This window comes from Zalophus californianus, chromosome 14, assembly GCF_009762305.2.
Source record: "Zalophus californianus isolate mZalCal1 chromosome 14, mZalCal1.pri.v2, whole genome shotgun sequence".
In the NCBI taxonomy this organism is placed as follows: domain Eukaryota; kingdom Metazoa; phylum Chordata; class Mammalia; order Carnivora; family Otariidae; genus Zalophus; species Zalophus californianus.
Genome location: NC_045608.1, coordinates 75874449 through 75893723, shown reverse-complemented (window position 1 = coordinate 75893723; position 19275 = coordinate 75874449). Strand labels below are relative to the sequence as shown.

The window sequence follows — 19275 nt, the reverse complement described above, 5'->3', positions numbered from 1 at the left end:
CATTGACCTCACAACATAATTTTTTTCCATAAACCTTCAGCAGTTTTCTATATTCACTTATGTTTTGTCTTCTTTCTTTCTTTCTTTTTTCTTTTTTTGCTGTCTTTTGCTCTTTCTTTCACTCCCTTCCTTCCTTCCTCCCTCCTCTTTCTTTCTTTCACTCTTTCTTTCTCTTTCTTATTCTGGAACAACCAGTCATTTTTTAAAAGAAAAGTTATTTAAAAAAAATAAGGAGAGCCTGGGTGGCTCGGTTAAGTGTCTGACTCTTGATTTTGGCTCAGGTCATGATCTCAGGGTCTTGAGATCGAGCCCCTTATTGTTTTTGTTTTTTTTTTAAGATTTTATTTATTTTTGACACAGAGTGTGTACAAGCAGGGGAGGAGGCAGGCAGAGGCAGGCTTCCCGCCAAGCAGGGAGCCCGATGTGGGGCTCGATCCCAGGACCCTGGGATCATGACCGAGCAGAAGGCAGACGCTTAACCGTCTGAGCCACCCAGGCGCCCGCCCTTATTGGGTTTTGTGTTCAGCAGAGTCTGCTTGAGATTCTCTCTCTCTCCCTGTGCAACCCCCCCCATGCGTTCATACTCCCTCTCTCAATAAATAAATAAAATCTTAAAAAAAATAAAAAAATAAAAACACATCCTGTAATCCTTGCATAATCTCCATATAAAAAATGCGATTTTCGCTCAGAGCCGGCCTTCACTCACTTGCTTCTCGGTGCCTGCTCCCGGTGGCCCTGAGGGCTTGTGGGGCCAGAGGCGGCCCTAAAGGGTTGGAGGCGGAGGGGAAGCGGGTGCGCAGGTCTAAGTGTTGCGGCGGCGCCCTCTTCGGCGAGAATCGGGAGGAGGAGACGGCGAGGACGCGCCCGGGAGCAATGGCGTCCAAAGAGGAGCAAGCAGTAAAAAATCTCAACGTGGAGAATGCCGAACAGAAAATGAAAAAAAGGATGAAAAGGAGCAAGTTGCTAATAAAGGAGAGGCTTTGGCCCTCCCTTTGGAAGCTGGGGAATATTATGTGGCGAGAGGGAATCGTAGGCGGTTCCGTGTTAGGCAGCCCATCCTGCAGTACAGGTGGGACCTGATTCAAAGGCTCGGAGAACCCCAGGCAAGGATGAGAGAGGAGAATATGGGAAGGATTGGGGACGAGATGACAGCTGACGGAAAAGCTGACGGAAAAGCACTTCAGTCATAGTCTGCGGGCAGTTGGTACTGACCCTCCTCACCATGACCATCATGATGAGTTTTGCCTTATGCCTTGAATCTTGATGTTTTCCCTGAAGCTAATAGGAAGGAAGACACACCTGCTTCCTAAACTTAATGTTCTCAACGTACATTTGTTGTAAACCTTTTGGTGTTACATGTCTCTTGTGGGTCTCCTATGACCAGCTTCTAATTGAATGTTGTATTTTGACCCAAAATGTAAGATTCTGTCAGCAGGGGAGTTTTACCCTATTGCCTGGCAAGATGTTCATCATATATTGTGACGTTAATAAAGCAGTTTAAAAGAAAAAAAATGCGATTTTCTTCTCATACTTTGTGTGTGAAATTATTTCCCGTTGCTCTTATTGGTTCTAGTAGTTTTATTTTTACATATGATTATAAACTTTAACTAGTAGTGACTTTGACTTTCCAAGGAAAGCTAGGAAGCAGGCAATTGAGAATTGTCTATCATATATCAGCATCCTATAATAGATTAGCAAATTTATTAATATATAATTATAAAATTTATATTTTAGAGACATATGTTTTCATAGTATAATTTTTTAATGTGGCAAAAATATAGTTATTAATACAGCCAAATACTTTTTGTCTCTGTAAAAATTAAGATCTTAGCCAAAAGTAGATAAACTTATGTTTAGCAATTAATATTTAGTAGCCTCAAGTACTTTTTTATTAAAAAAAAAGGAAAGCAGATTGGGTGTTGTTAGAAATTATTTTGACTGAATATTTGGTGTTATGTAAAGCTAAAATAGTTGGGAAAATGTTCTTGGCAAGAACATTACATATATACACATACACATATATACATGTATATATATGTGTGTGTATATATATATATAGAGAGAGAGAGAACTGTTGATACTAAGAGACTCTATAATTATATTTAAAAGACATATTCCACTCTAAACTTATATGTCTACTCAAATGGGGTGAAGGTATTGGTAGATAACAGCCCTCATACTGAATGGAAATGACTGAGTCTCGGTTGGTGGGTTTGCTGGGTCAGAAGATAGTTATTTAGATACCCTGGTGTGGAAAGTGAAGGTTTGAGCATGGAGGCAGTGTGACAGTGTTGGAGCCCTGCCTAAAGGAGAATATACTCTTGTCATATTCCTAATCTGTTGGTTCTGATACTATAAAAAGTACCAACCAAGATAAGGACATAACTCCCTAGGATGGTTCTCGTCTGGTTTCAGTTAGGCTTTTTTTTGGGGGGGGGGGCTATATTATATGCAAACATTGAGTTTCAGCATAATGTAACTATTTCTTTATGTAAAGAGAAAATCTTTAAAAAAGTTTTCCCCAGGAAAACCTCAACATATTGCTGGTAGTGTATGGCATTTTTGATGATCTCATACTATTTAAGTGCATGCCATACTTTTTGTATGCTATCAAAATGGAACCTTTGAAATGGAGATTGTTTTATTCCAGAGGTTATTACATAATTTCCTTGAGCATCTCAAGGGTGGTAAGTAAGTACTTTCACAAAATGAATTGTAGGAAACTTATATATGGAACTCCTCAAGTAGCCTTTTTATTTCAAAAAAAATTGTGTGAGATAGTGAGGAAATACTTAACAAAGTATTAATCAGGAAAATACTTAACAAAAAAGAAGCCAGAAGTAGATAACGTCTGTTTAGCAATTAATATTTCAGTACATTATCTTAATTGGAAATTATCTAGATATTCAAAGAATATCCATTATTTAGTTTAACTTAGTGCAAACTTTTATCTTACTTACATCTATTTAAATTACTTGTTTTTAACAATTATGTCTGGATTAGAGATTAAACAGCTAAACATCATCTTAAGTTATTTTTCTTGTTGAAAAATCTTGTAACATAGAGATAGTATGAGCTCATTTTACTAAGAAACCCAGGTAGAAAAAGTTGTATGTTTGCATTACATTTAATGTCTGTTTTTATTAAACCAACAAACGAGCTATCTTTTATTTATCGAATATTATTTGAGATCATGTAAAGTTGAAAAACATTTGAGTTAGTTTCTATATTTCTGAGAATTTTAGGAATACTTAATTTATATAATGCTTACTAATTTAAAGCCAGTTATATAGAACTTTTTAAAAACTATCATATACATCTAACACAAACACATACATAGAAATACGAAAAGGTATAAACAGACACACACAGCTCTTATAGTTTTCATTAAAATTGTTTTTGCCATTTCTCATACAGTAATACAAAGCTCAACAGAATAGCTTGATACAAATTGTGTTTCCGGTAGATGGACTAAATTAAGATTACCTGCTCAGGTGGCCAAAGGTTTTATACCAAAGATTTATTATTTGCATGCTCTAAGGATTCTTTTAGAGAAGGTATTTCTGGAGTCATTTGTCTTTGATTGCCCACCAATCAAAGAATGCATTCCAGCGTCTCCCAGAGGTTTGGGATCCTCTTTTCTCAGCGGTGCCCCTTAAAATGGACTATCATATCTTATAAGTTAAAGGTTCCCCAAAGTGGTCATTATAATTCCAAATTATCCAAGACTTCACCCATTTTCTAAAAAGGCACACGATCCTGGTCTATAGTATGGGTATGCACATAGGAAGCAGGAGTTTTGGAGGGAGGTGGAGACTTTTAGACCAGATGGTACCCATCTTTGCCATTAAATTCCCTAAGATGTCTTAACTATGAGGGGTCCTGTTTTCCAACAGCTGTTTTGGAAAACACATGCCCAACTCCCCCCCCCCCCCCCCCCCCCCGCACTGCACCCTTTTGAACAGAATAGGATAAATTACCAAGAAGCTTCAACAAACAAAATGCAGGTTTGTGCAAGAAGGGAGCCTCCAGTGCAAAGGGAGCAGAGCTCAGATCTGAGAGACGTACCTAGACCTCCATCATCATGGAGAATGCAGTGAGCACGATGGGCTCTGAGGATCCTGGCACCTGGTTATTCACCAGCCGTGGAGTCACTGACTCTTTTTGGGTCTCACTTCTGATGCCAGAAACTGTAGAAAATCCAGAAATAGCACATTTAAGCCACCAGACCAATAAAATAGTATTTAGTAAGAGTTTATTATGGGTATAAGAACAGTTCACAAACTGGGAGCTTTCAAATTCAAAACCTATACGAAACTCAGGGGCATGATGTGACAGGGTGGCTTATAAAGTGGAAATGAGGAAGTTGTTTAACCTTTATAATGGTTGGTTATTAAAAAGGGGGGTTTCCAGATTGCAGGGGATTGTTTAAAAGTGACTTTCTTACGCCATTTTTTGGGAAGATGACTTAAGTATTTATGATGATGATCTTATTTTATAAGAAATAATGCAAGTTAAGTTGTGCTTATGTTAGTGAAACAAGCTGGATTTAGTTCTGTTTACGTGGCTTACATGGTTTCTGCTTGGAGGATTTTCAAGCTTGGTCTCCATTTTATCATATTTTAACCAAGTTATAGATATTTTTTGTAGTTTTTTTTTTGGCTAATTGAATTTATTTATTTATTTATGTTATATTAGTCACCATACAGTACATCATTAGTTTTTGATTTAGTTGTTGATATCTAAGTATAATCACATTGTGGTCAGTGAATGAATTCCACATGATAGTAATTTTTCCTTTTTGTTCTATAATAGACAAGGGAGGTTTCAGAATTTCTAGCTAGGTGGAATGGAAAGCTGAACCTAGACAGGCTCCACGGCTGTTACCTAAAATTGAGAAAACATTAAATCCACGTTAAAGAACGGAAGGGGTAAAATTCATATGTTGAGACATCCTTAATGTGATGCTATTGGAGGCGGGGGCCTTTGGGAGGTGATTAGGTCTTAAGGGTGGAGCCCTCATGAATGATATTAGTGTCCTTATAAGGGAGGTCCCGGAGAGTTCTCTTGTCCCTTCTCTTGTGTGAGGACACAGGGAGAAGACAGCTATCTGTGAACCAGGATGCAGGGCCTCACTAGACACCAAATGTGCCAGCACCTTGATTTTGGACTTCCCAACTCCAGTACTGTGAGAAATAAATTTTTATTGTTTATGAGAAAAAAAGAGAGAGAAAATGAAAGAGGTGCCTGAAGGAGATTATGGGAAGCCTAAAACCTTTTTCTCTACTCCCAAGCTGCCAGTGGTACAGAACATTGTAAACAATCTTTGTAGTCCCTCTCAACATTTTGCATTCTCAATTTTAGTGACTTGGTCAGAATAAATCTTTAACCTATGTTGAGTTAAATAGTTACACCCACTATCAAATAATTAGTACTAGGTAGCAGTATTAGAAGTAAGTGAGAGCAAGAAGAATTAGAGGTCCAGGTGACCAGGTATCACCAGTTACATGGGGGAGAGCTTGAATAGGACCCTGCAGGATGAATAAGACGGGGCAATGGGTAGTGGAGTGGAGGGTGTTTCCAGGAGGGAGAGTAGCACATCAACCTGTTGGCAGTGGAAACAAGGGGATCTTGTTCATTTGCATGAAGGTAGAAATATAACAAATTGAGTTTGACTGCAGCAGAGAATTCATGCTATGGAGTAATGGGAACTCAAGGTGATCAAGCAGGATAAGGCAGGCATGTTTAGGAATTTTATTTATTTATTTATTAAAAACACTTTATTTATTTATTTTGGAGAGAGAGAGAGAGAGTGCCAGTGGGGAGGGCAGAGGGAAAAGAGTCCTAAGCAGACTTCATGCTAAGCGCAGAGCCAGATGCGGGACTTGGTCTCACAACCCTGAGCCAAAACCAAGCGTTGGACCCTTAATGACTGCACCACCCAGGCACCCCATGTTTAGGGATTTTAGAGCAAGAACTTTCATATGGAAAGTGGGATTCACTGTTGGTAAGGCATGGTGAGTGTTTTAAGGATCCATCAGTGGTGGGCAAGATGGACTAATCCATCAATGATGAGCAAGATAGGTTAGAAAGGAGAGAACAGAGTGGCAATGAAGAGAATGATATAAGTCTAGGAGACATTTTTAAGGAAGAATCAATAGAATTTGGGGACTAATTGAATGTGTGGGCTGAGAATATGAGGAGTCTATATGCCAGGCAGGGAGATGGTAATGGCATTCAAGACACAGGGAAGTAGGGGCGCCTGGGTGACTCAGTCGTTAAGCATCTGCCTTCGGTTCAGGTCATGGTCCCAGGGTCCTGGGATCGAGGCCAGCATGGGGCTCCCTGCTCAGTGGGAAGCCTGCTTCTCCCTCTCCCTCTCCCCCTGCTTGTGTTCTCTCTCTTGCTGTGTCTCTCTCTGTCAAATAAATAAACAAAATCTTTAAAAAAAAAAAAGATACAGGGAAGTAGGTTTAAAAGGAAGACCACTAAGTTGGCTTTAGATGTGTTGAGGTTGAGGAAAGGTCTGAAACTCATCAGACAGCAGAAGACAGAGGTGGTAGAAAGATAGTAGAGAAAGCCATAGAAACCAGGAAGAGAGAATTTCAAGGAAGTGTTTGTTTGTGTGGGGGGGAGGGGGGCCAGGGGTTACATGTGTCAAATGCTGTAGAGAAAATGAGAGCAGCGTGATTAGACAGAACACTTGAGTTTCATTTAATGTGATGGTGAAAATCAGGTGGCAAAGATTTAAGGGAGAAGGGGCAGCAAAGCATAGGAGGCAAGTGGTCTAAAGGGCACAAGCAACATTACTTTGTTTAACCACCAAAAAGGAGATTCAAGACTTTGAGATAGAGGTCACTGGAGTTAGAGGGCTGTAGGCCATTGAGAAGTTGGGTTTAGAGGAGAAATTAAGTCACTAAAATCTTCTAGATTGGTGAAAAATGGGTCTCAGGGACAGTATGGAAGGTGATGAAGGGACCAAGTTGGGGCCAATGCAAAGGGCATGGACTCTGTGTGCTGGGTGGCCGATATAAGCTGGCAGACTCAAGGACCATCTCATCTTGGGAGAAAATGGGGTAGGAAGGTGAGGCAGCACTCCTCACCATAGCAGCAAGAGTTGTGGTGATTTAGGGGGTTTCCATGGTGATCAGAAATAACCACTCTTGCCTCAACAGTTTCCACTTGTGAAGATTTCTTTCTTGGAAGGCCTTGTTGGCTCATTAAGGTTGGGGAAAGAAAATGCTCCTCCCTTTGATGGGCCTGAAAGTTAAAACTCTTTTCTTTCAGGTCACACTCAGCACAGATATTAGACTTCATTAGCTGTACCTCAGCTCTTAGAGGAAACCTCGCAGGATTTAATATTTATAGCTCAGGAAACGTAGGGCTCTTCCCAGAGGGAATAAATTGGGCAATGTCAAGTCCTTGGTTGGGGGAAGGGCCTGAAGGGAGATGGTCAGATTTTTAAGAAAAGGAGGTCTCCTTCTGCCAAACTGCTAGGATGCACCCAGGCCGGTGGGTTGCACATGTAGACGCATGGTGCAGACAGTAGCATGCTGGCCTGAGGACGGGAGGACTTGGATTTAGATCTAGCTGGTTGCACTTGGCTAAGTCACTTGCTCTTTCTGGATCTCCGTTTTCAACTGTAACTGATGGATGTGGCAGTGGTGTGGAAAAGAAACCCAATCAAGCTTTTCAAGCTAAAACTCTCTCTTCTATGAGTCAAGGATGAAGGCAGAGCTGCCAATGAGGAGGAGATTGAAGCAGCCTATATGTTTGGTGGGAAGACCTGGCCTACCTCGGGGGGAGGTGGGGTCTGGGCCCATTTCTGCCATAGTTGATGGCAAGTCGCAATTCCCCCAGGCCTGTCTGACCTAAAATAGGTGGTGCAAACTACTGCTTAAAAATACACAGAAGTCCTCCTTTTGTAAGAGAAAAAAGCATATGGTTTAGAAGCCTGGTGGAATTTAGCCCTCTGAGATTTTATAGGGCAAAGACCAGGTAAACACTGGGAATCCTTACATCACGAGATTGGGACTCTCATTCCATTTGCTTCCTAGGAGAGGGGTTTCAAACATCATTCTGTGATTAGCTGGTCAACCATGATAGCTGGCTTGTATGTTGATGTCAGTGGAGTGGCTTTGGATTTTAATTTTTTATCTGGAGAACTTTCCTGCTAGAAAGGCTAAACATTGATGTGCTACATAGCTTGCGTATATATGTGCAGGTGGGGGTGGGAGAGGAGCACACATCCTTAAAGAGGATGCTCTCTAGGGTGACTGGGTGGCTCATTTGGTTAAGTGTCCAATTCTTGGTTTCAGCTCAGGTCATGATATCGTTCTGCGTCAAGCTCTGCGCTCAGTGTGGAGTTTGCTTCAGATTCTCTCTACCTCTTCCTCCTGGTCGTTCGTTCTTTCTCTCTCTCAAATAAATAAATAAAGTCCTTAAAAAGAATAAAGAGGTTGCTCTCTATAACCATATACCTTAAGCTTTTCCATTTCTGTGATGGAATCATTCCAAAAATGGGAGACAAACCTCCCCAGATTCTGTATCCTCCATCATTGATCACCCTTGTTCTTTCCTCCCCATTGTAGATGAATTTCTTGAAAGCCTCACTTACATTTGCTTTCTCCAGGTCTTCACCTGGCCCTCATGCCTTACCCACTCCTGGCTTCCATCCTATGGCTCCACAGAAATGTTTTTTTACCAAGGTCTCTGTGTAGCTAACAGACATCTTTCTTTCTCTTAAGTCTTCAGCAGCATTGAAGAGTTGACCTGCATTGGATCATGCTTTCCCCAGTGCAATGGATTATTTTATGTTGTATTCTTTCTCTTTGTTTCAGCCATTCTCCTTGTCCCTTTGTGGGCTCATTCTTCTCTGTCTAGCCACTAAATGGTATTGTTTGAGAACTGTCCCCTCTTCTCCTTCCTGTCTCACATTATGTCCCTTCCTAAGCAATTTCATTCACACCCTTGGTTTGCATAACTCTCTAACATAATGATACCCAGATTTGAATCATAGCCAGATCCTGCATATACCCTTGGGGTCGGAATGGCTTTCCATTTCTAGTGCCATCCACCATGAAGACCATGAAACATGTGTGATTTTTTTATAAAATTAAATTATCTCTCTTTTCTCTTCAAGCTAGCAGAATTGAGTTGGTACTTTCAAGATAATGCACCCTGTGATGGTAGGGGAAAGCTTGGCCCCACACTGAAGACTACAGTTCATTTGGAAAGATAAAATGCATGTAAGTGAAACAGTACATCCCAAGGCAATCTGTGAGGGAGTACGCAGAAGAGAAGAGGCCATGAGCAATATCATGGCAAAAATAGTGAAATCTGACTAAACAAGATGCTGGAATCCTTCCCTTTGTGCAAAGATATCTCTTAGTTATAAAGAGAACCAGGCAATCTGTAGTATTCTGTCAGAAATGAACACCATCACCAGCTCTCATCAGAATAACACATGAACAGCACATCTAAAAGCTATTTAGCAGAGCCACTCAATATTACATGAGAGATTTGAAGATGCCCACTTTGAAATTGCTCCTTTTAATCACACACTGGAAGCAGCAAGATGTAAGAAAAATTATTCTTGCCTCAAATTAATTAGGATTCTCTCTGGTTGAAAGCGTTTTCAATGAAAGAAAAGGAAAAATAATTAATGCCATATAAAAGATGATGATGGAAAAGGGCTACGTATGAATGCAATGACTATTTAAACCACTCAGTGCTTGCAAAGCATCCCTTTCTGCAGGGATGCTGGTTATGATGACCCACTCAGGAAGAGGATTGTTTTTACTCTTGAGCTAGTGGCTCTTAGAGCCTGTTAGAAGTAGAAGAAGCAATGTTGCAGCCATAAAATTTTTCCAAAGATTGATGCTGGGATAGAAGGCTGGTCGAGGGCAAACCTGAATGGGTGAAAGTTTCTCGCATCTGTTCCTTCTCAGGCTATCCTCAACTATGTACTGATATCAGACACCCTCTTACTAACCCTGGGATCCTTGTCCCATTGTGTGGAAGCTCCATACCTCCTATCAGCCTTCTGTCCTCCATCACAATGTCTCTGTCCAACATCTCATCTCCTCAGGGCCTCCCTCATCCCTAATTGCTTGTGTTATGTTACCTTTAGGTAAACTGGTTTTTATTTGAACATTGGCCTTCCACAGGTGACCATATAACCCAAAGGAGTAGCCTCCAGGGAGAAGTTTCAGACCACCTGACAAGAATATCCCCCTATAATCACAGCACTCCCAGTGTTGGGGAAGGGATGTTGACTTTGAGGTAGAACAATCCTGGACCCAGGAGAGGTCCTACCACTTCCTGACTGGGAGCACTCCAGTGTATTGCTTAACCTCTCTGAGCCTCAGTTTCTTCATTTATGAAGGACAGATCAAGATATCTACTTCTCAGTGTTGAAAAAGGTTAGAGGTAATGGATGTGATAGGCTTAGGAGACACCCCTTAAATGTAAGTTGTGTTTACATAGGACACGTTGACCCCGCCTGTGGAAATATCATTTTCCATAGTGATGGGAAAATGATGGTTCAGCCCCATCCAGCTGTTGACAAGCCTGTGCACTGGCTGCAGGTCCCCCCAGCTCCACATTCTAGTGGAGGAACATTTGATCCAGGAGTTAGGACAACTGGGTTCTAGTTGGTTCTACCTCTAACTGGCTGTCTAATTTAGAGGAAGTTAGTTACATTTCTGGTGAAAATTAAGTGAGCAACTATATCTGGAAGCCTTTAAAAACTGTGAAGTGTAAATGTTGGCTATGAAGAATATCATTTCCATTTTGGTCTCATGGAGTCCTGAGGGAGGCCAAATCATGTTCACAGGTTCACAGGTTCATAGGTTCATGGACTGTCTGGGAAGCAGAGGAGAGGGAAGACCACACAGATTGTCTGGGGAGGCAAGGGGACCTTATTTTCATGAGGTTTTGCAGAAATTGTTTTTCAATCCTGAATTATGTAGAGACATTCTCTTCTCCTTACAGACACCCCAATTTTTATAAAGACATTTCATGCCAGTTGCCTCCCTTGGATCAGGGAGGGGAATCACTCCATTTTCTTTCTCCAATGAGTAGCTTAGAAAGGATGGCCTTGCCCAAATGCCAATGGCCTCTTATAATGTAATGCCCTTCTTAGAGTGATTGGGGGTGATAGAGCTGGTTTTAAAATGACACTTTTCAGTCAGTCCTTGAAGAAGGACCCTAATGCCTATAGGTTTTCTGAGCTAAGAATGTTGCCTTCAGCCTTAGATCTTACAGGGGATTTTAGGTTGGAGGGGAGAAGAAATTAATGAGAATGAAGACAGAGTGTTAGGGTCAGGGAAGGGAAATAACCCTTCCTTCTTCTTGGAATCCCCTTTTAAATTTGGAAACCTGAAGGTGGAGAGGGCTTGCATGACTTGCTTCCAGGATGAGGCCCAGGGGCTCAGCAAGACTCACAGTCAAATCCTCCAAACTGTCAGGGAGGGGCAGCAGTGGAGCAGACCAACGGTGGATGAGGTGTGTGTAGGCAGTATAAGGCTAGAGCAATCTCTCTGGTTTTCATGGTAGGCCAAGAGCTGGCTGGCCAACAAGTGAGGAAGAAGTGAAGGAACTGCAGGAGCCTGGGAAGATAAGCAGACCACCCATGGCCTACCTACATAGATGCAGAGGATGGAGCTAGATCAGTGTGGAGAAGAAGTTCCTTCCATCCACGCTGGGCCATAGTGACATTGCACAAGCTCAGTTCTTTCCTCCCCCTGGAGCTTAGGGTCAGATGCAGGAAGGCACAAGGAGGGCAGAACATCCCGAATGTGATTGAGATTTAAACAGACCCGAAATGGTTGAGTCATCACTGAATTTGATGTTCTTCTGAAATTCATAAGGTTGAGTTTCTGGTCATCATGTAGAAATGAGATATTGATAAATAAATGAAACCCTGTTAAAGGATAAACCCTTGAGTTTGTGACTTATGAAATTTGCACCTGCTACATGCATCTTTGGGTACTAATCTTCAGGGCCAAGGTAAAATGTTTAGGTAGAGGAAAAGGGGAGATGGTACTGACCAGCGCGCTATGCCCCTGTGCCTGTGGACCATGGTTAGCCCCGCATGTGTGGTCATCTTCCACATTAAGGCCTCTGCCTCTTGGGCTGCTTTCTTGGTGAGGGAGGGAGGTCTGCTTGCCAGTGCCCACAGCCATTAACCACAGGAATTGGTTGTTTCTAAGGGACCCTGAAACCTTTGCCCAAATAGAGACTCCTCATCTCTGAATTCAAAATGCAGGTTTGCCCAGGATTGATGAGTTTGTACAAATGAAAACATTCAAGTCCTTTCAGGCAGTCGTGTTCAAACCTTAGGGTGTATCAAAGTTACGTGGTAAGGAGAGGCACATGGTGTTGAATAAGATGCAGATCCCCAGGCCGAGCACCTGCATTTTGGGATTTTGATGTAAGTGGTCCTTGGTACATGCTTTGAGAAACAGTCTGAAGGGGGTCATACACCATTTGGGTTTCCATAAAGGCTCTCAGAATGGACTCATAACTCATTCAAATTCTCTCCTGCAGATTAGCTTGAAAGGCAACCCAAAGTTTTTAAGGGGGAAAAATCATGTGAAAGGTAGTTTCTCTAGAAAGTTGACAGCAACTCGAAGGAAAAAACGTGCATGGAACAGACAGGACATCTTAATCACTGGTACTGAGGAGCTGTAATGCCAGACTATAGAAAGCTTAAATAAACTGTAGCTCTTTTTCTTTTATTAAAGAAAGAAAGCCCAGGAGTACAATAGCAGAACAAGAACTAATTCGGGAAGCTTGCTGGTATGATATTGTCAATCACACCAGTGATGTGGATAAAAGCTTTTAGCACATGAATAATTTCAGTGAAAGGGCTTTATCGCTTTTTATTTGCTGGGCATTTACAGGAGAATAAACATGCTGGTATATATTATATATGGAGTGAAAGTCAGCAGCAAATGAAAGCAAAGACCCCCGGACCCAGTTACCAGAACAGACGATGGTTGCTTAGCAACCAGGCAACTGGAGAATTCTCTCTCCTTTTCTTTCTTTTGTTTTTAGATTGCAGTAACCTTTGATCAATTTTGGCTCCACAACAAAAGCCTTGGATATTTTGAGCGAAGGGTACCTGCTAATTTGTAGTAGAAGAATGTAGACCATGACACCAATTTCTCTCTCCAATTTCATGTTAAACAGCAAAACAGTCTAACATTCTTTTTAAAAGTCTTAGTGCTGGTGGGCTAGGTCCCTGATGAATCAGAAGTTACATGATAATTGCTTCCAATTACTCTAAAAAGATGTCGCTGTCTGTCAATTCACCTTGATTCTTCTGCTCATCAGCAACCTTTGGAAACCTAGTTTTGGGTTCCAAATCCAGCTCCTAAGAAGAAGCATCTGAATGCCCAAGTCCTAAATCGTTGGGAGACTTCAAATGTGTGTTCATTTAAAAAAAAAAGTCATGGAATTAGGGAATGCTAAACTGGAAAGTGCTTTATAAGTCATCCCGTCTGGCCCTTCTTTCTTTACAGGCTGTTTCCATTCAAATTCTTAGGGGCAGCTTGCCAATGTCCACAAGCCCAGCTACCAACCATGAAAACTCCATATTCTTCTTCCCCTCAGGGAGCTTTAAAGCTATGAAGAGGGAGGAAGGTACAGATAATGATCCGGTTTGATTCAAATGCCCAACCTTGAAGGGAACTATCTGACAGTTTGCATGTAGCATGTCAATGAAGATTCCATGGGATAGAGCAGTTGCTGGCTTCCAAGGATTAAATCTCATCAAAGTCTGCTAACAATTTGGATTTTAGAGGCCAAGTTTATTTCAATGAAATTAACTTCCCTGAAACAATCAATCAATCAGGCGAGAACTCCTAATAGGAGAGTAGCGCCTTTTCCTTTGTTGGGAAGAGATGCAAAGGAGGTGAAGGGGGAAAAAACAGAAAGAAGTTAGGGAAGGTGGGGGTCAATGCCTTTCTGGACTCTTGATTGTTCCTTTTCAAGGTCTTTTGTCGGCTAGAGATGAGTGGGTACCATGTGAACAGTATAATTCTTTTCCCATTTGCTCTTGGTCTTGGATCAGCTTTGGAGTGTACTTTGCCTTGATAAGCCAAGGTTAGTTTCATGGCCTCTCCATGGCTCAGGTTAAATGAGGAGCATAATTCCCAAAAGGCAAATTCCCAGGCCAGGGGGCTTATAAAAGGGATGGCCTTCGTGTTCCTCTCTTGAACCTTGTCTAAGTGCCGAGGCATGGCAATGTCCTTTGATGTCTAGAGATGTTGGGCTTAGCGGAGGGGAAATTGTTGATCCACACCAGCCCATAGAGTATTATAGAGGATCCCGAATGGGCCAGGGACAGGAGTCTAGAACTACACACAGTTTTATGCTCTGAAGCCCCACATCCAGGGTTGTCACCAGTTTATTTTATATTGCAAGAACACAGCAGCTCCTTGTGCTTTGCTGAAAAGAGGATGAGCAACGCTCGCCTGCCCTGCAGATCCCCAAAGTCTGAGCTCGTTCTTGTTAGGCTGGTGTCTGCTGCACCTGTCACTTTTCTCCCTGTCCTCAATTACTGCCACCTGAGCAACTGCCAGGGCGGGGAAGCACTTTGAACTTAAACTGCCTTTGTGTCTGCGCCTCAAGTTGAGCCTTAATTACGGTTCTCCACCTGCTTCTGCATTCCAGGAAACCTCTGGGAGCCCTTGTGTGGCTCGTTTAGAACCTGGAGGATCCCAGAGAGGTCGGCCAAAAACCTGAGGGCCTAGGAATGAAGAAATTGCTGTTTCTTTCCTTGGTAGCTGGCTACTCACTCCCTAATGAGCTGATCCCATTTCTTTGAACAGAGTAGCATGAATGAAATTGCATTCTGATGATTACCACTTCCTAAAAGAGGATTTAGGATTATGAGACTATGGTTGCTGAAACACCTTCTCCTTCCCTAGCGACAAGAGGGGCCGAAACTGGAAGTAAATAGGTTAGTGGAACAGTCGAGCTGTTGAAACACTCACAGACTCAAAGCGGGCACAGAGGGACATGGTTTTGAGTGGTTGAGTTAAACCTTTTACAGCCAGGACTGTTTCATTCTAAGGCTGAAAATTTATATGTGAACCTAACCCAGTTGCCGGCAAGAACAACTCCTAATACATTCTTCATGCCCCGCTCGATGCCGGCGCTGCTCAATTCAGCATGACGACAATTTAATTTAGTAAATGGTATCAGCCAAATTGGTAATTCTGTGGTGCGGGGGCAAATCAGGAGGCTGGCTGACTCAATTCTTTGCTTTTCCCCAAGTTGAGTGAGAATCATGTAGAGGTTACCTGTAAGCCTTTGTATCTTTATCCTCCATTATTAACTGTATTTCTTGAGAACCGGAAGTCAGATAATTGACACAGTGGGGAAAATGGGCTACTCAGAAAATAACAACCAAGGTGTGCATTGTCTGGGGTTCAGAGACCTAGAGATCTCTACTGAAAAATCTTTGAATTGGGTATTTCACTCAGAATGTATATTCCCTGTAATCTTTGCTCTGTCAGCTGTTGGACATAATGTTTTCTTAGGGAACGCCCATGGAATTAACCCTTTGGGTAGAGCATGTCAATCGGTAAAGCACGTGCTGCTTTTGATTTTAACCATTTGTGCAAACTGACAAATTGTAAAGTTGCTGAGTTTCCCAAAAGCTTAACTTGGTTAAGTTCAAATCGAGGAAAATAAGAAGGGGAAATGGCAGAATAAGCAAGCCACCATCACTGAGTGGGGCCATGGAGCCTTCCACAAATTGCCGGGTTTGGAAGGGAGCATTTGGAGACCCAACAAAAGGGGCCTAAGTCTGGGTAGCACCTCCAGGCAGCCCTTCCCTCTGGTGTCAGATTTGCAGACAAGAAGAATATGGTTGACACCGAACATCATCAGAGCAGCCTTGATTAATTCCACAGAGCCTGAAGCATTGGGGCTGGAGCACAATATGCTGTAGGAAGAAGAGGCATTTCAGGAAGGCTTTGGGCAGCCTGGGGACCTCTCAAGAGAGGTTTGTGAGGCGTGGGTTTCCTGTCCCCAGTGGCTACGAGCCAGATGCTGTTATCATTTGATTTTGCCTAGCAACCATGAAGAACTTTAGGAAAGCAAAATCGTTTATGGGATGTCTTCTCCACATTTCAATCCTTGACTATAGGGGAAAAATGTAAGGAGGGATTAGGGTTTTATCCAGTTTCTAAATGTCCTGGTTTCAGATATGACCAGAAGGGTGGGAGGAGAGCTACACTCAGCCCTCGGAGGACATTTGCAGAGGACACATGAACTTTCCAGACCAAGGGTAGTCTGGGAACTTGTCTCTGCGTCAGGAGTGTGATGACAACCAGGTCCCTGGGGCACTTGTGAAGACTTTGAACAGACCTCATCTCAACTGTGTTCTGCCCTCCAACTTCCAGCCACTGCTTCTTTTCATTTTGCTTCATTTCTCCCAGAAGATGTTGGCCTCATGGTTTTGCAACTGGACATTCCAGCCTTATCAGAGAGCTGGTCAAATGTTTGTCTTGTGTGGACCTCACATTTACTTAGAGTGCAAGGGTGACTAACCACAGCACAATAGTCTCTTGGTTAATCAAATTGATATTCTTTTATTAAGCACCTAGTTTCATCCGAGGCTCTGGAGTTAGCCTGCCTGAGGCTGAATCCTCCATCTGTAGGTGAGTTACTTAACCTCTCAGTGCCACAGTTTCTCTGTCTTTAAAATGGGCTAAAAATAGAATTTACCTTAGGGGGTTATGAGGATCCAATGATCCAGCATAGGTGAAGGAGTTTGAATAGAGCCTGGAACATAGTAAATGCTCAGTAAGTGTACCTAAATGGCACTACCACCTGATGTTGATGGCCATGTTTGTGTGTGTGTCCTTGCCTGTGTGCACTGCGAAAGGAAGAGGGAATGACTTGACTTCTTTCAAAATGACATTTCCATCAATTCTCCTTACAGCCCTGGCTATTCTCCCAGGTTATAAAATAGTTAAATTACCTCCTCCAGGGCCTGGTGATGCATTGAAAGGCCCCATGGTGGTCAGACCCCTTCTTATAAAGCCTTGCAGTAACAGGAGAACACATTCTTAATCATTTGGGAGTCTACTAAAATAATCTTTGAGACTTCCTTTCAGGCCAGCTTGGCATTGGTGTGATGCTAACATAACTGTGGACACTGGGGTGTAAGTCTGGGGTGCTCTGTTTTGACACCTGCATCCTGAATCTTCCAGTGCTGAAAATGGAGGTGTTTTTGCTGGAAGTCACTTTGGAAGTTGGGGATACTTTAGTCCTCAGAAGGATGAATCTCAGGGCCAGGGAGAGTGATGTAGAGGGAATGGAGAGAACCAGGGAATCTTTGGAGGACACAAATTTATTTCTGGGACCATTCAAGTTTCATCATTCAATCCACTTTGTTTTAACACTTAATGTTTTCAAAATGCTTCCAAGCCTCTAAGTCTTCTCGGGGCTATGGAATATCCAGTCTTGTGGGCAGAAGTCCATCTTCACTAATAGAGGATCGTGTTGGATTTAAGCTCTGCTCTGAGTGCAGTCTTGCAGACCTAGATGTGATGACTTCTCAGATTCCCAGACTCGTCATCTATAAGATGGGGATAATAATAGAGAACTTGCCTCAACTAGTTATCATGCAGCTTAAGTCTAAAGTACTTAGCACAGTGCCTAGCATGTACTGTGCAAATGTTCACTATTATAATGATTAAAAATTTTTATTCCAGGGAGACTTATTAAAAAACAAGTCTTTGTTTCTAACTATGAGGGAAAGATAGAGCAGGATGCAGTTGGACTAGGAAGTATCAGGCATTTCTTCTGGATTTTATCTGGGTGATATACTTCCTTCCTTCCCAGCAGAGTGTTGCATCTAGGCAGACATCCTGTAAGTACCAAGTGATTATGAACGTGAGGGCTGATCTTGTCTGCAGCCCTGATTTGATGCTCCCAGGCTTGGGTGCCAGGGCAGGTGGCACCATGGTTCTGAATTTTTTCTCTCCCTTTGCTGGATTGTGTAAAGAGACAGCTCTTTTGTCTTAAGAGCAAGTCCTGGAAGATTGTTTTACTCTCTATAGCTTCCCCAAAATTGGTCAATGGTTGAGAGCTTCTAGGGAAGATATAGTTTATCCTAGCAGGAGAAGATGGTAGCCTCAAGTACCTTGATTAAAGTCAGTCACTAGGGCCAGGCCAACAGCAGCTCAGAGGGCATCAATTCCTGGGTAATAGAGGCCTTCACTTTATACAGTGCCTCAAGCCAATATGGCTGCCTTCCAGGTTCATTAATTGCTATTAGGGGGACACAAAAAGGTGAGCAATCAATGCATGCTTATTTATGATACCCCTCTCTCTGTCATTCTTATTCCTAGTGCCATGCATAATGTATTCTGGTCTGCTCATAATCACGCTGCATGTCATCCCTTATATATTTAATTGTTAAGAAATAAAATTTTAATTAAAAATTGGAACTTCTTGAAAGGGATCTAATGTAGAGCAGATTCTCAAGGGAAATAAGATTGACCCAGACATGCATGGATTTTCAACTCTGGTGTAGGTGGCAATGAATTAAGAGACAAGGGGCTACACACAGTCCCTGCATTTCGGTGTCTTTTGCTTTACAGCAAAGAAGATCCAAGTATATTGGTGTCCTGGTGGGAACCACAGTTTTCTGATTAAATACGCCACGGAAGGCTGTGTCTTCGTGTTGTGGAGCAAGGGAATTGTAAGACAAGTGTTACAGCATGTAAACAGCTCTCTATTATTTGAGGAGTAGACATGCTATTGGTCAATACTGTAGAACATTTTCATCGTTCCGTTGCTTCATTTCTCTTCAAAGAGGTAAAGAAGGAATCTGTGTAGGAAACAGAATCTTGACTAATTAGGAAGGCTTGGCCTTCCGCCCCCCCATAAACTCATTTATCAGATATGCTCCTATTTTAACCAGTTACTTTAAAAAGCAAATATTCTTTATCAGGCATGTCTCTATTTTAACCAATTACTTTATTGCATTTTTATTACAAGTGCAAAGGTCAGGCAAAGTCGATGCCTGCTGTCTACATGACTCTTAGTCACAGCAAACACTGCCGGTCAAGGAACTTTGGAACCAGGCTTCTTATTGTCCAAACTGTCATTAGTGCCTAAGTAATTATTATAAATGTCTTTTATATGTCAACCATTATGTTGAAAGTCTTCCCAAGTTCAAGCACCCAAGAGGGGGAAATCACCTCCACCTTGGATTCCTCTGATAATCTTGAAAGATTATTTTTT

At 42.1% G+C, this 19275-nt stretch overlaps 1 pseudogene; it reads left to right on the top strand.

Annotated features, from left to right (window-relative positions):
- Positions 1–722: 722 nt before the first annotated feature.
- LOC113912608 lies at positions 723–1463 on the top strand (annotated as a pseudogene).
- The last annotated feature ends 17812 nt before the right edge of the window (positions 1464–19275 follow it).